This window comes from Microcaecilia unicolor, chromosome 10, assembly GCF_901765095.1.
Source record: "Microcaecilia unicolor chromosome 10, aMicUni1.1, whole genome shotgun sequence".
Taxonomy (NCBI): Eukaryota; Metazoa; Chordata; class Amphibia; order Gymnophiona; family Siphonopidae; genus Microcaecilia; species Microcaecilia unicolor.
Genome location: NC_044040.1, coordinates 186078555 through 186096326, shown reverse-complemented (window position 1 = coordinate 186096326; position 17772 = coordinate 186078555).

Genomic DNA, 17772 nt, shown 5'->3' with positions numbered 1-17772 from the left:
AGAAGGCGTGAAGTCTGGAGTTGGCAGTAGTGGAGAAGGGAACAGATAAGAAGGATTTATCCATGGAGCGGAGTGCACGGGAAGGGGTGTAGGGAAGGACGAGTGTGGAGAGATACTGGGGAGCAGCAGAGTGAGTACATTTATAGGTTTAGTAGAAGAAGTTTGAACAGGATGCGAAAACGGATAGGGAGCCAGTGAAGGGACTTGAGGAGAGGAGTAGTATGAGTAAAGCGACCCTGGCGGAAGACGAGACGGGCAGCAGTAACAAACTGGTTTACCAAACGCCTCTTGAAATTAAAAAAAAAAAAAAAAAAAACCCAACCTTGAGCTGTTTTCTAAAAATAAGTCTCCAATTTACAAAACTAGCAGGCGAAGCATTCCATAGAGTAGGTCGTTGTGAACAGATATATGGAATTAGCACTCACCACACTACATCTAGATACGGTGCCCAGTTATAGAATTGCACCTATATTGATAGTGTGAGGCAGAAATGATATAGAGAAACCAGATAGGGGCGCAGAGTGGGGAGGAGAGGGGGGGGGGGGAGAGATGGTAGGCCAATGGAGGAATGGAGCAAGGGAAGGAAGGAGAGAGAGATGCTGGTCTGCAAGAGGTAGGAGAGAAAGAGATGTTGCCTGAGGATGGGGCACTGAGAGTTGATGCTGGACCCTGGAGGAGGGATAGGGACATTGAGTGGACAGATGCTGAACATGGATGAAAGATGCAGACAACAACATAGAAGAGATGCTGGACAGGACAGATAAGGGACACAGAGGGAAGATGGATGGTGGACGTGGATAGAGAAGACATGTCAAATGGACAGAAGACCCTGGAAAGAGAGACACTTGGACCAAAACAAATAGAAAAATAAAATGCTTAGACAACAAAGGTAGAAAAAATATGATTTATTTTGAATTTATTATTGGATTGTAAGCTTTCGGAAAGGTACATTACCTTACATTTCAGTTTAATTTCTCTAGTATTGCTATACATGCAGAGTCTGACTTCTTGAATTTTCCAGTTCTGTTACTGAAAGGTGAACCCTTATTTCCTATTTGTTGAGGGTCTGTCTATGTTTTTCACATGTGACAAGGATGTGATATTCTGCTAGCATATAGTTTCTGTGTACATAAGTACATAAGTAATGCCATACTGGGAAAAGACCAAGGGGTCCATCGAGCCCAGCATCCTGTCCACGACAGCGGCCAATCCAGGCCAAGGGCACCTGGCAAGCTTCTCAAAACGTACAAACATTCTATACATGTTATTCCTGGAATTGTGGATTTTCCCAAGTCCATTTAGTAGCGGTTTATGGACTTGTCCTTTAGGAAACTGTCCAACCTCCTTTTAAACTCTGCTAAGCCTAACCGCCTTCACCACTTTCTCCGGCAACGAATTCCAGAGTTTAATTTATACGTTGGATGAAGAAAAATTTTCTCTGATTTGTTTTAAATTTACTACACTGTAGTTTCATCGCATGCCCCCTAGTCCTAGTATTTTTGGAAAGCGTGAACAGACGCTTCACATCCACCTGTTCCACTCCACTCATTATTTTATATACCTCTATCATGTCTCCCCTCAGCCATCTCTTCTCCAAGCTGAATAGCCCTAGCCTCCTTAATCTTTCTTCATAGGGAAGTCGTCCCATCCCCGCTATCATTTTAGTCGCCCTTCGCTGCACCTTTTCCAATTCTACTATATCTTTCTTGAGATGCGGCGACCAGAATTGAACACAATACTCAAGGTGCGGTCGCACCATGGAGCAATACAACGGCATTATAACATCCTCGCACCTGTTTTCCATAGGGATCTGGAGTAGTGTCACTTGTTCTGTTTTTACTGTAAGAAGTACATTGTTATTATAGGATACTGCCTTGTTATAGGTCGGATTGTAGCTTGTACAATCCTGGACATTAGTACAGGTTGTCTATAGAGGTCTTGAATGTATTTGTTTTTGGCGGGGTTTGGTTACCTGAGCTCAGAAGAGGCCTCTCGTCTCCCTCCTCCTCAGTCCCCAGTACCTTGGGCAAAATGGTGTTATAGGGGCCCATCTTTAATTTCGCTGCCTGTTAAACTGCACCCTCTGAATTTTTTTTGACAGAAGTGTGGCATGGGTGGAGAGCGGGCCATGCACTTACTGAGCACTAACTGGCTAACACAGAGTTAACGCGGGACCACTTACTGCCTCCTAAATAGGAAGTGCTAAGTGCTTCTGCATTAACCAGAGCACGTAATGCATGACCTGCAGCATTACGTTCGGGCTTGCCATGCATTAATATTCTGCATTATAGCATGTTAAGCCTAAAACAACAGCACTGGCATTTAAAGAGCCCTTCTACTAAATGCATTATTTAAATTAAACAGTGATTGCAGCCAGTAAAAATGATTCTCTATGGGAGCAATTGTATAAGTGGTGCGTCCTTTGGGCACCGCAATGCAGTGTGGTGAGGGCAACTTTACAATGGTTTCTGAGCACCCAGATGCCTTTATAGAATACTAATGTAACCTGACACTGATGCAAAGACCATCGACCTGGTGTGTCCTTACATCGAGAAGGTAAATCTTATCCCAGTTGTGCATGCCATGATAACGTCAAGACTGGATTACTGCAATGCACTATACAACAGTCTGATTACAAAGGGCCTGCACCAGCTCCAGTTGATTCAGAATGCAGCAGCAAGGCTCATAGAAGGTTGCAAGTGACATGACCACATCACACCATTTTTGCAAAACCTTCATTGCCTACCAGTACAGTACAGGGCTAAATTTAAAACTCTATGTATGATCTTAAAGGTCCTTAAAGGAAATGGCCCGGAGTACGTGCAGGACGTCAGACTCACAGAAACAGAAGCCTGCGCGGCCGCATTGCTGATCTGCAAGGGCAGTCTTCTTCATGGAATGTTGCTAGTGGAATAGCAACATTGCATGCAGAATCTCAAATAGTAGCAACATTCCATGTAGACTCTCAAATAGGGAAAGGGAACTGGGACTTGACATACCGCCTTTCTGAGGTTTTTGCAACTACATTCAAAGCGGTTTACATATCTTCAGGTACTTATTTTGTACCAGGGGCAATGGAGGGTTAAGTGACTTGCCCAGAGTCACAAGGAGCTGCAGTGGGAATCGAACTCAGTTCCTCAGGATCAAAGTCCACTGCTCTAACCACTAGGCTACTCCTCCACCCTTAGAATGCGCTTAGGCGGAAATTTGTTCCGCATGGATTTTCAGGCACAATATATAGAATCTGTCCCAATGTGTTTAATGTGGGGCAGGTTTGAGATGGGTTAGGGGTGGAGCCAGAAGTTATACGGCTAGAGGCAATAGTCTGTTGTTATCCGTATAACATATGTGTCAGATGTGAATACAGATACAACAAGGATAACAAGGCCAACATCGCTGAGCGGAAAATCTGCATAAAAGTATACATATAAATTATCTGTATATCTTTACACACTCCTCATCCTGCTGACTATTTATTTATGTGTATTTAACGTGATATGTATTATGGATACTGAATTTTACATTCATTTACTAAATTGTGCAATTGCATTAGCGTGTGTTAAAACTGTTAACATGAGTCATTAGAAAATAGGTTCCATTGCTTAGAATGGGACTTGCATTAAATAATGTGCATTAATGTATGGTTAGTCTGCAGTAACACAGTAGCACTTTCCCTCTTTGGAAAAGTGGAATATAAATTAAATAAATCAAATTTAAAAAGTCACTTTGGAAAGCTCATAATGAATCTGTAAGAATTATATTCCCTCATAATTCATTTTGGAGATTTAGATGTTATATAAATCTTTCTTCCTTGTGTATCTCCTTATGTATCTTTAAGTTTGGTTCTTTATTTTAAACCAGACTTTAGATAAACACCAACCAGCAATTGAGAATTTACAATAAAATCATGTATATTCATACAATTATGAGTCAGACTTGGAATAAGTGCCATTAATATAACTGTGAAGGTAATTATAGACCAATTTGTTATGAGGAAAGCCATAGGAATTATTTTTAAAATCTGAAACGACAGCATTCTTGGGAAAGCGTGCAGCCTTGTGATTAAGAGTAACCCTAGCCACAGAAAAGGAGAAAAATGGCATCCACACAAAGGGAAGAATGGTTAAAAATAACCAGCATAATTTCAAGGGAAAAAAACACAATTTCATGCCTCGTTTACTTTGCTTGTTGGAATTCTTTGAACACTATATGGCAGTGTGGATAAAGGCATATACAACTGGAAGACTGCTGTACTATCTATGTGTTCAGAAACTAGTCCATTTAATTCTGTGCTACCACATCTGCCTTACACCAAGGCAGATTAAAACTTAGCATACATTACTCAAATTACATAAAATTACAAAACATAACAAAAAAAATTATACTGACTGCACCCAACCCTCGCTCACTCTATAGCTCTTGAAACAAGAAGTAGTCCATCCTTCAGGTATCACAAGTGATGGAGTTCTAATCAGTTCATGTTTACAAATGGTCCCATGAATCAGTGCTCTTTAAAGCAGTAGTATGGCAGAAGTCGTAGGCAGTCTGGAAGGTGGTTCCATTCTTTAGGTCCAGCAATAGGAAGGTACAGCTCCAAAGTGAACTTTCTTTAAAGATGGAATTGTTAGAATGAGAGCATCTTCTGATTAGGTTGGTATATTTTAAATACAGCTATAAGATAGTAAGGACAAGGCTTTGTATTTTTTTCTAAATACAACAGGTAGCCAGTTGTTACGCTCTGCTACACTCCTCCAGAGGTGCAGTCTGCTTGCGCAGGAGATGGGCGTCTCAGGTGGTGGCAGCCATCTTGGAGTTGAGCAGCTTCAGGAAGGAAGTCCATATTTGGGCATAGAGCATCTCCTCTGATGGGGGCGGGCGGGCGGCCATCTTGGAACAGCTGCACATGGTTGAGCCTAATTCCTGCACTATTTAAAACCCTGTTTCCAGTCCTTCCTTGCTTCGGCTTCTGTTTGCATAGAGGTTGTGGTCTTCATCTGTTCCAGTGGTTTCCTGTGTTCCTGACCTCAGATTGTTTACTGACTTCACGCTGTGTTGCTGCCTGCCCAGACCTTTGGACTGATTCTTGACTTCACGCTGTGTTGCTGCCGGCCCAGACTTCGGACTGCTCTCTGTTTTTGCTGCTTCGCTGACTCCTTGCTCCAGGACTTTGTCTACGCTCCCGCTTGTCTGGTCAGTGGTCGCGCAACCCCGCTGGTTCCGGAAGTCCTGCCAGCCGCTTGAACCCAGGGGCTCAACTCTTGGGGGACAGTGGCTAAGTGCAGGTGAAGCTTGGGGTGGTCTGGCTGCCTGACCGAGCGCGGTGGCACTCCATCTTCACCGTGCTCAGTCGGGGCACAAGGGCTCACATCCCCAATCATAACACCAGTGTAATTCCATGAGTAATGGTGTAACATAAAAGCAGTGGGTATGGAAACAATTTCTATATGGGGTGCTTAGATGTAGGTCTGTGGCATGTGTAAATGAGTGTTCATGCAACTTACAGTATTCTGGGGTCCTTTTACCAAGCTGTGGTAAAAAGAGTCCTGCGCTACTAGTGAGGGTTGTTTTTGCCATGTGCTATGGCCCTTTTTACCGCAGCACATAAAGACTGAAAATAGCCATGGCCATGCTGTAAGATTGCTCTTACCATGTGGCCATGCGAGGGGGAGCACTTACTGCCACCCATTAAGGTAGCGGTAAGGGTTCCTGCGCTAACCTGGCAGTAACTGGGGAGTGCGAGGTGCTGCCCTATTACCACTGGGTTAGCGCTGCACTAAAAAATAGCATAGGAAATAGGGGGCTAGAGCTATTGACAGTGCCTGCGTTGAGCAGTCGATAGCTCCAGATTGACGTCTGGTAAGCCTGCATTGGGCTTACCGCTACTATGTAAAAGGGCCCCTCTGTAAGCTATGTGAGACACACCCATTCCCACCCATGTTCTGGCAATTCATATGCCCCCCATAGAGTTATGTGCCAGTGCCACTTTCATGAGCCCTTATAGAATAATGCTTAGGGCGCTTATGTATGTGACACTTTGCTGCATCGATGCGCAAGGTTTGCATAACTACAGATTCAACCTTTTTATATATTCCCAGTTCCTACTTTTATGAACATGAGGGGGGGGGGGGAATTCTATATGTGATGCCTAAGCATATTCTATAATTCGCGCCTAGATTTAAGCACGGTATATAGAATATGCTTAGGCGGCGATAGTGAAAACATGGTGTAAATCCCAGTGCGTAGATTTAGGTGCAGAGAGTCATATGCTATAACTATATGTGTACATTTTAGAATGCCCGCAAAATGCCTATTTCCCATCCATAACCACGCCCCTTTTTGTCTACATGCATTAGAAGTTAGGCACAGTGTGCTGCAGAATACACTTTGCGAATTATAAGTGTAAATTCTAATTATTGTCAGTTAGTGCTCATTATTGCTTAAGTGTTATCAATGCTAATTAGCTTGTTAAGCCAATTAAGTTGCAAGTGCTGTTATAGAATCTGCTTGGATTCCGGCATGGATCTCTAGGCACGCTATATAGAATCTGGGGGATAGGGGGCCAGTCTATAAATTGATGATTCAGTCTAGGTGCCTCAGTGTGGACTTAACACCAATTCTATAACGGCACCTTGCTGCCAAGAGTCCATTATAGAACAGTAGTGTAAAATTGGTATTGGTGTGCTCATGTGTAGGCATGCTCTGTTTTGCTAGATCAATGGCAGGCATAAGTTGGCATGCTAGTTGCACCAACGTGTGCACCTGGGAGATACAGCCATGGTCCGCCCATGCTCTGGCCATGTGAACACCTCTTTGCAGTTAGGTGCTACCTTATAGAATAGCGGTTAGTGCATATAGGTGCCTACCTGTCAATTAACAGCCCCTTTGAGCCTATGTGGTGCCAGTCTCTAGGCGCCACTTTATAGACTTGCTCTCTAAAACTCTAGTGCAAGTTTATAAGGGTATATACCTGCCTGGAGTTAAGAGGGACAATCTGCAAGCAAGCTTTGGGGCTCGCTCCCTAGCATCTGTCCTGGGCCCTATCGTGTGTAGCACCAGCCCTGTATATGTGAGCATGTAAAATGCAGTTCCATGTGCTCAGGTTGCTTATAACATTAGCTCCTTAACCTGGTCCTGGAGGCACCCCAACCAATCAGGTTTTCAGGATATCCACAATGAATATTCATGAGAGATATTTGCATGCACTGCCTCCACTACCTGCAAATCTCTCTCATGAATATTCATTACCTGACTGGCTGGGGTGCCTCCAAGACCAGGTTTGGGAACCACTGATGTAGCATAACAGCAAGTTTCTCCTTCTTTAGAAGGCAGTGTTTGTGGAGGGGGAGTGCAGAGAGGGACAGGAAATATGTATGGAGGGGGAGGGAAGTTATATATGGTGGTGGTTGGGAGGAGGGGCTGGTGGTTGGGAGGCGGGGATAGTGCTGGACAGACTTATACGGTCTGTGCCCTGAAGAGCACAGGTACAAATCAAAGTAGGGTATACACAAAAAGCAGCAAATATGAGTTATCTTGTTGGGCAGACTGGATGGACCATGCAGGTCTTTTTCTGCCTTCATCTACTATGTATGTTACTATCCACCTTATAATTGAAAGAGAAAAACGCCTAGATTTCGACCCAAATCGGGAGATAGACGTTTATCTCACAAAAACGAATAAATCGGTATAATGGAAAGCCGATTTTGGATGTTTTCAACTGCACTCCATCGCGGAAGCGTACAAAGTTGACGGGGGCATGTCGGAGGCGTGGCGAAGGTGGAACTGGGGCGTGGTTATCGGCCGAGGAGAGATGGGCGCCTTTCGCCGATAATGGAAAAAAAGTATGCGTTTGTAGCTAGAATTTAGGGCACTTTTCCTGGACCCTGTTTTTTCACAAATAAGGCCCCAAAAAGTGCCCTAAATGATCAGATTACCACCAGAGGGAATCGGGGATGACCTCCCCTGACTCCCCCAGTGGTCACTAACCCCCTTTCACCACAAAAAAATGATGTTTCACAACTTTTTATTTTCACCCTCAAATGTCATACCCACCTCCCTGACAGCAGTATGCAGGTCCCTGGAGCAGTTGTTAGGGGGTGCAGTGGACTTCAGGCAGGTGGACCCAGGCCCACCCCCCCACCTCTTACAATTGTGCTGCTTAATGCTTAGTCGTCCAATCCCCCAATCCCACTGTACCCACATGTAGGTGCCCCCCTTCACCCCTTAGGGCTGTAGTAATGGTGTAGACTTGTGGGCAGTGGGGTTTGAGGGGGATTTGGGGGGCTCAACACACAAGGGAAGGGTGCTATGCACCTGGGAGCTCTTTTACCTTTTTTTTTTTGCTTTTGTAAAAGTGCCCCCTAGGGTGCTCGGTTGGTGTCCTGGCATGTGAGGGGGACCAGTGCACTACAACTCCTGGCCCCTCCCACGAACAAATGCCTTGGATTTGTTCGTTTTTGAGCTGGGCGCTTTCATTTTCCATTATCACTGAAAAACAAAAACGCCCAGCTCACAAACTGTCGAATAAAACATGGACGTCTATTTTTTTCGAAAATACGGTTCGGTCCGCCCCTTCACGGACCCGTTCTCGGAGATAAACGCCCATGGAGATAGGCGTTTCCGTTTGATTATGCCCCTCTATGTGTGTTTGTGAGAGGACTGTGTGATGTGGTGTGCCAAAATGGAGTGTAGGGGGTGTAGCTGTATACAACACATGCTCCTCTCTTCTCTCTTCCTCCCTTGCTGCCTTCCAATCTCTCCTATGGTCCTACCTCTTGCCCCTTTCCTTTCATGCACTATGACCTGCTCCCAGATAATTTTGATTACTTTGTAGTGACAAGTTTTGGAGGTAGCATTTCCAAAGAGGCATAAACATAAAGGCATTCCACAGGAGCGTTGCTGACATTGTTTTGAGATCTGGTGTGTGTGGGGGAGGGGGGGGATGGAGGGAAAAATGTGAATAATAACTGTGTTAAAAGTCAATGTTTGAGAGAGATTTACAAAAGAAAATGAAAGCATATGTCCCAGCCTCAGTGAAGATATTTGGAATGTGTAGGAGTGGCTGCTCTTAATGGCCTCCACATACGTGCCCATGTGGACTTATTCACTGAAACGCATATGTTCCTTTTTAATTTGCTTCTGGCAGCTCACAACCTGCTAAAGGATAACATTAATCTGGCAGTAGCATGTCTGCACCTGCACAACTCCCACTGCAATGTATAGCTTTTTTTTTTAATTTTATTTGTACCCCGCGCTTTCCCACTCATGGCAGGCTCAATGCGGCTTACATGGGGCAATGGAGGGTTAAGTGATTTGCCCAGAGTCACAAGGAGCTGCCTGTGCCTGGCCCTTGCAGATCATCAATGTGGCCGCGCAGGCTTCTGCTTCTGTGAGTCTGACGTCCTGCACGTACGTGCAGGACGTGAGACTCACAGAAACAGAAGCCTGCGCAGCCTTCTACATGGAATGTTGCTGGTGGAATAGCAACATTCCATGTAGAATCTCCAATAGTAGCAACATTCCATGTAGAATCTCCAATAGTATCTATTTTATTTTTGTTACATTTGTACCCTGCGCTTTCCCACTCATGGCAGGCTCAATGCGGCTTACATGGGGCAATGGAAGGTTAAGTGACTTGCCCAGAGTCACAAGGAGCTGCCTGTGCCTGGCCCTTGCAGATCACCAATGTGGCTGCGCAGGCTTCTGCTTCTGTGAGTCTGACGTCCTGCACGTACGTGCAGGACGTGAGACTCACAGAAACAGAAGCCTGCGCAACCTTCTACATGGAATGTTGCTAGTGGAATAGCAACATTCCATGTAGAATCTCCAATAGTAGCAACATTCCATGTAGAATCTCCAATAGTATCTATTTTATTTTTGTTACATTTGTACCCTGCGCTTTCCCACTCATGGCAGGTTCAATGCGGCTTACATGCAGGCAATGGAGGGTTAAGTGACTTGCCTAGAGTCACAAGGAGCTGCCTGTGCCTGCAGTGGGAATCGAACCCAGTTCCCCAGGACCAAAGTCCACCACTCTAACCACTAGGCCACTCCTCCATTTTTGTCACTTGTGAATCTTCATTCCCATATTTGCTCCATATTTTACTGTACACAAAACAGAAGTTTCCCCAATTTTTGTCACTTTGAAGTATTTTTTTTTTCTAATGTTAGTCATCTAGGGGTAAATTCTCAAAAGATCACTGAAATTTAGGTGCCAGAATGATGAACACTAAGTGTGAATTCTATAATGGAAGTTGTGTATGTAATACTAGCACAAGTCCTCATTTAAACATAAGAATAGCCATACTGGGTCCGACCAATGGTCCATCCAGCTCAGTATTTTGCTTCCAACAGTGGCCAATCCAGGTCACAAGTACCTGGCAGAAACCCAATTAGTAGCAACATTCCATGTACAACCCCAAAGAGTAGCAACATCCTATGCTACGAATCCCAGGGCAAGCAGCGACATCCCCATGTCTGTCTCAATAGCAGACTATGGACTTTTCCTCCAGGAACTTGTCCAAATCTTATTTAAAACCAGATACGCTAACCACTGTTACCACATCCTCCGACGATTCCAGAGCTTAACTATTCTTTGAGTGAAAAAATATTTCCTCCTATTGTTTTAAAAATTATTTCCATGATTCCGCAAGGAAGAGGCTCTCATAACATGATTCGTATACTTCCGCATATGGAGAAAATCATATCTGGGAGTAACATGATTCGTATACTCCCAGATATGATTTTCTCCATATGCGGGAGTATACGAATCATGTTATGAGAGCCTCTTCCTTGAGGAAGCTTTTTACGAAACCTGGCCAAGTTGGTGGAGGTTCTCCTACTGTTAAAGGCTATTGCCGCCTTATAAAGATAAGTTTGTGCTATATTGCACGTTTTTGATATATAAGTGCTGTTGTATATGTCAATGATAAAAGATATAAAAGAAAATAAGAATTAAGAAAAAAAAAGAAAATAAGGGTGATCCTTTGACGATTTGCACCACAACCATTTTCTCAGATGTAGAAAGAACACTGTTGTTCATATGGTGTGAGTTGCAGTTATATCTGATGATCCCCATACAGAACAATACAGTATATTTCCAATTGCAGCTTGAAACAAAATATATGATTGAGTTTTGATGTTTGGGACATTATGTAAAATCGTGTCATGCCTAACTGAAGGCAGTTAAGCGAATAAATGATAGTATTCATTAACCTGCGTGCCTAATTGGCTCATACACCCCTGACCTGCCTATGCCCCACCCAAGTCTTCACCCCTTGCTTTGGAATTTGAGCATGCAACTTATAGAATAGCAACTAAAGGCAGTTATATACATAACTGCTAATTAGTGCTAATTAAAGCTAATTATAGCCAATAATTGGCTGTTAACATTGATTAACAGTTAATTATTGAATTAAGTTATGAGAGCAACTGACCCTTATTCTATAACTTGTGCGCACAAATTTGCATGCTAGTCAGAAATTTGAGTACACAAGTTTAGGGTCCCTTTTTCTAAGCAGCGGTAGAAGGCGCCTGGCGCTAGTGGCAGCAGCCATTTTTGCCACATGCAAGGGCCCCTTTTATCACAGCAGGTAAAAATAGCCAAAACTGAAATGGCCATGTGGTAAAGTTTGCACTTGCCGCACACCATTTGTTCTAGAGGGGGGGGGGGGGGGGGAAACACTTACCATCACCCATTGAGGTGGCAGTAAGGGCTCCCACGCTAACCCAGTGGTAACCAGGAAGCGCACAACGCTGCCTGATTACCGCTGGGTAATCCCCTGTGGAAATATTATTTCAGTATTTCCACTGGCATCGGAAATGGCATGTGCTGGGGGCAGAATTACCAGCGATAGATCCAGGTTGCTGCGTGGCAATGGGTGGCAACCCTTTAACAAAAAGGCCCCTTACAGAATTAGGAGGCTAATATCTATCATCTGTTATCTGCATTCATCCTGTCAAAATAAAATCAAATGACCATTTCTCCTCCATCTTTCGTTAGAGCAGTACATTACGTCTATGAAATAGCCCCAAATGCTTACAATTATTACCAGTGATGCAGACAGAAAACTAAACTCAGTAGAAAATGTCCCAAATACAATTGTTCCATCTCTACACAGACTTGCAGTCTTGGACTACAGATATCTCTGCTACCTGCTTATCTACCATCCACACTAGAAAAGACAAATCATCCAACTCAGTGAAGTGCAGGCAGACTGCCAGGAAGCTGTCCATAGAAGGTAAGATCCACTGATACTAATGTATCATCTAAACACTTCAGCACCAAATACTGATTAGTTCTGTACTCTCTCATGAGATCATTGAGGCTTTGTCTTACGTCTATTTTGTTTTGGTGTCTTTTTTTGCATCTGACATTTTTTTTTGCTATTTCTATAATGGTAGAGGTGAATCGCTTGTTTACTCTTTCCAAAAATACTAGGACTAGGGGGCATGCAATGAAGCTACTTAGTAGTAAATTTAAAACAAACTGGAGACATTATTTCTGCACTCAATGTGTAATCAAACTCTGGAATTGATTGCCAGAGAATGTGGTGAAAGCAGCAGGGTTTAAAAAAGGTTTGGATAATTTCCTAAAAGTCCATAAGCCATCATTAAGATGGACTTGGGAAAATCCACTGCTTATTTCTAGGATAAATAGCATAAAATTTGGTTTTACTGTTTTGGGATCTTGCCAGGTACGTGTGACCTGGGTTGGCCACTGTTGGAAACAGGATACTGGGCTTGATGGATCTTTGGTCTTACGCAGTATGGCAATGCTTATGTTCTTATGCTCTTATTTGATGTAAATTACCTTGATGGACCATCAGCTCAAAGGGCGTGCAAGCAAATGTTTTTGAAAAGGGGTCAATATTCAGTGGCACTTATCTGGGTAAGAGTGGCTCATACCTGTATAAGTGCCACACACTGGGGCCAGCCATGGATTTTCAGCAGCATTGTCCAGATAATGATGCTGAAAATTACCACTGACCACCCTGGCATTATCTGGATAACGCTGGGTAGTCTGTGGAGTGGAGCAGAGCTGAGCCATAGAGGGGCATAATGCATAATCGAACGGCGCCGGCCATCTTCGGGGCCGGCTCCGCAAAGGGGTGGAGCAAACCGTATTTTCTAAATACGGTTGGGGCCGGCTAAATCGATCGCCTGGTTTTGGTCAGGATCGCCGGATTTACATGAGATGGCCAGCTTCATTTTCCAGCCATAATGGAAACCGGGCCCGGCCATCTCAAACCCAGCGAAATGCAAGTCATTTGGTCGTGGGAGGAGCCAGCATTTCTAGTGCACTGGTCCTACTGACATGCCAAGACACCAACCGGGCACCCTAGGGAGCACTTCTAAATATTTGTAAAAAACCTCAAAATAGGTGCCAGGAGTACAGCTCCCTTACCTTGTATGCTGAGCCCCCCAATTCCCCCCCAAAACCCACTCGCCACAACTCTACACCATTACCATAACCCTAAGGGGTGAAGGACAGCACCTAGATGTGGGTACAGTGGGGTTTGGAGGGTTCAATATTTATCACCACAACTGTAACAGGTAGGGGGGGGATGCGCCTGGGTCCACCTGTCTGAAGTGCACTGTACCCACTAAATACTGCTCCAGGGACCTGCATACTGCTGTCAAAGAGCTGGTATGAAATTTCAGGCTGGCATACAGGCTGGCAAAAAAATGTTTTATTTTATTTTTTTCTTTGGGTGGGAGGGGGTTGGTGACCACTGGGGGAGTAAGGGGAGGTGATCCCCACTTCCCTCCGGTGGTCATCTGGTCAATTGGGGCACTTTTTTGAGACTTGGTCCTAAAAATAAATGGACCAAGTCCAGCTGGCGAAATGCTCGTTCGAACCGGCCACTTTTTTCCATTATAAGGCGAAGCCGGCCATCTCGTACCCACGGCCCTGCCCCACCCTCCGCCTTCACTACTCTACCAGCGCGCCCCCTTGAAGATTGGCCGGTGCTGCGATGAAAAAGCAGTAGGGGCTGGCCAAAATCGGCTTTCGATAATACCGATTTGGCCGGGATCAGGAGATTGCCAGCGATCTCCTGATTTGTGTCGGAAGATCGCCGTCGATCTCTTTCGAAAATGAGCTGGATAGTTATCCAGTTAGCGGCAGTGTTCTATAGTAACTAAGTAAATATAACTAGTTACTGTACTTAAGTAAACGTTTTGTTACTTTTACTTGTAAAGAAGTACAGCAAACATTTGTTACTTTTACTAAAGTAACAATTTTTCCTGAATTTTTCTACTTTTATTCAGTTACATCTGATGCTTTCAGTTAAAACTACAAGTGGAAGGGAGATGTAAATGATGATTCTTCAGTAAACCAAATGAAATAGCAAAATGGGGACCAGGATTTTGCTATTGCAAACCTTGTCACGCAACCATCAAATTAACCCAACTGACTCTGTACCACGTATCTTGTTCCCATCATATATTTGCTCTTGGTCCCTCAGCTATATGGTAAGCCGTAATGTAGAAAATCTTTAGCATCATATCTATGTTAGTTGAATGTTCTAATGTATTCTTATTAGGTGTATCATTAGAATTATGCTAACATTGTATTATATCGCTAGCATTTGAATTCCATTGCTGTTAAATGTGTATATTTTTGATAGTTTCACAGTAGTTCTATTATTAAGTTTCAATTTACTATTTTCAAGTTTACCTTATTTATTGTATTTAGTTTATCCAGGCTCTGCCCTTTCTGCCTCGCCTCACCCCATGCTTGGAATAAACTCCCTGAGCCCATACGCCAGGCCCCCTCCCTGCCCATCTTCAAATCCTTGCTCAAAGCCCACCTCTTCAATGTCGCCTTCGGCACCTAACCACTACACCTCTATTCAGGAAATCCTGACTGCCCCAACTTGACATTTAGTCCTTTAGATTGTAAGCTCCTTCGCACAGGGACTGTCCTTCTTTGTTAAACTGTACAGCACTGCGTAACCCTAGTAGCGCTCTAGAAATGTTAAGTAGTAGTAGTAGCTATCTTACTATTGTTATGCTGTTAACAAAATTCAAAGCTTTGTGTTAAACTGTACCTGCTGTACACTGCCTTGGGTGAATCTCTTCATAAAGGCGGTTAATAAATCCCAATAAATAAATAAAACCAGTGGATCATCTCATCTTAAATTTTGCTGTTCAGTGAATATAGCCTATAAGAACAGTGGCGTTGCCTGTGTTTTGTTGAACTGGTTAGTGGCCTCCAGCCAAACAGAACAGTGATGGGTTGGGTCACTTTAAAGTGGAGATGAAGCTGAAGCTGGTAGCAATTTTTGGTGAACAGACATATGTCTCTACCACAACAGACTGCATGTCATCCCATGGGAAATTTTACATTGGGCTAACAGTCTACTGGATTGATAAGTCTTTAGGGAGGAAGTCTGCTTGTCTGGCCTTAAGACTGAAGGGTTCCCACACATTTGACGTTCTTGCATCAGTTCTCAAAGATATTCAAACAGAGTTTGCCATCAGTTGAAAAATTGTTAGAACAACAACAGACTATTTATTAATATTTATTAATTTATTAGGATTTATTTACCGCCTTTTTGAAGGAATTCACTCAAGGCGGTATACAGTAAGAATAGATCAAACATGAGCAATAGGCAATTACAGCAGTAAAAATATTCAACTAACAATACAAAGTATGGCATAGTATACTACTTGCAATGTCAACACAATACGTAATAGAACATTATAATTGGTAGTGAAGGGTAAGGCAAAGTTGTAACATATAGATGGGTAAGAAAGTAGGAAGAGTTAGAAAGTAAGGTGACTGAGTTGAAGAAAGTTGCACATGAGGTCAGAGAGATGGTTAAATATTATCTCAGCTAGGGTAGGAGTGGATAAACATGTCCTGCTGCAGTATGTGCAGCCCGAGTCAATCCTTGTGTGTGTGAGTGAGACTTACAATGATTCCAACTTTATGAAAGCCTTCTTTGTAATTGGATAGCATGATGATGATAGATGAAGATGCAAGTGGTGAATTAGATTGCACTTCTAATGCAGGTTATAATGACAATAATGATGATAAAGTATTCTTTGCTATATGGAAGTCAAGTGTTTCAGAAATTCCCTTGATCATAACCTGCAGACCCAGGAAGAATACATCAGTAATATTGCAACCTGGCCTGATTTGAAGGAACATTTTTTTAATATCAGACTGAACAATCCACTTTCTGCAAGTGTAGTTGTTGAACCCTTTTGGCTGTACTGGATTAATGACTCACAAGCACACTCACATAGGTGACAGTCATTTTCAAAAATTTAGTTTTACTAAAAGCAAAGTGGATTGAATTGGAGAGCAATTAAATTGTTGGGATAAAAACGTTAACTTTTTACTTTTTACTTTCACTTTGAACAACACTGTTTAGCAGTGATATTCAGCCTGCTAACCAGTACTTTTCCCTCATATCTCCTCAACATAGTGAGGGGTGAGAGAGGAGGAGGAGGAGGAGGAGGGAAGAGTGTAAAAGGAAGTAATAGGTCTATAGATGAGTGAACCTTATCCCAACCACAACTCCTGCACCTCTGACACAACCCCTGACACTTAGAACTCTTGAATATTCTACCAAAACATACTTGGGAAAAATTAAACTAAATAACCATTCATACATATAATCGTTAATATAATTATTTAAATTTTAGATTGTGCTCAGTCCATATCCATTACACCCATAGCGTTCCCAGGGAAAGCATGTGGTAGTGTTTAGATGGAACCATCATAGCACAGCCTGTGTTCCAGGCTATGCTATGATGGTTCCATCTAAACACTACCACATGCTTTCCCTGGGAACGCTATGGGTGTAATGGATATGGACTGAGCACAATCTAAAATTTAAATAATTATATTAACGATTATATGTATGAATGGTTATTTAGTTTAATTTTTCCCAAGTATGTTTTGGTAGAATATTCATATTTGAGGACTTGGGTAGTTTATATGTTTTTTCTTCCGGTTGAGTAATGAGACTTAGAACTCTTGGCCAGAAGCATGTGACCTAGAGGTCAGATGTTCACTCAGAAAGGGGGGGAGGGCAGATAATGAGTTCCACTCTTCCTGAGGTACCTCTGGCAAAAGACTCGGATAAGGGGGTCTAAATGTTTCTTTCTTACCCACAGCCCTTCTTTTATGCTGAGGCATTCTGTCTCCTAGGACACCATCTGATACAGCCAATAGGTACAACCGCACTTAAGCTGATTATGTGTAAATTCATGGCTGCCACACTGGTCTGGAGGAGTAGTCTAGTCAGAGGCGTAGCTAGGTGAGTCGCCAGGGGAACAACTGCTCCCCCAAACGGACTTCTGACGGCACCGGTGCCTATTTTTCACGCGATCTGTCCCATTTAAAATATGTGCTGTCGCTGTCAGCAGTCCGCTCTCCGCTCCCCCCCACCCCTGTGCCCTTAATCTGGCTACGCTTCTGAGTCTAGTGGCTAGTGCAGCAGACTTTGATCCTAGGGAATTGGGTTAAATTCCCACTTCAGCTTCTTGTGACTCTGGGCAGGTCACTTAACCCTCCATTGTCCCAGGTACAAACAAGTACCTGTATATACCGTGTAAACCACTTTGAATGTAGTTGCAAAAAACACAGAAAGGTGGTAAATCAAGTCCCATTCCCCTTGCAGGAACCAGCCTGTTGTTGCATGCTTCTCATATGTCCCAAGAAAACAGCAGTGCAAGCAATACAAAATGGCAGTATATTGTATTTATGTTCTTATTATTTATATTAATGATTGTTTATTTAGTACTATCTATCAGTGT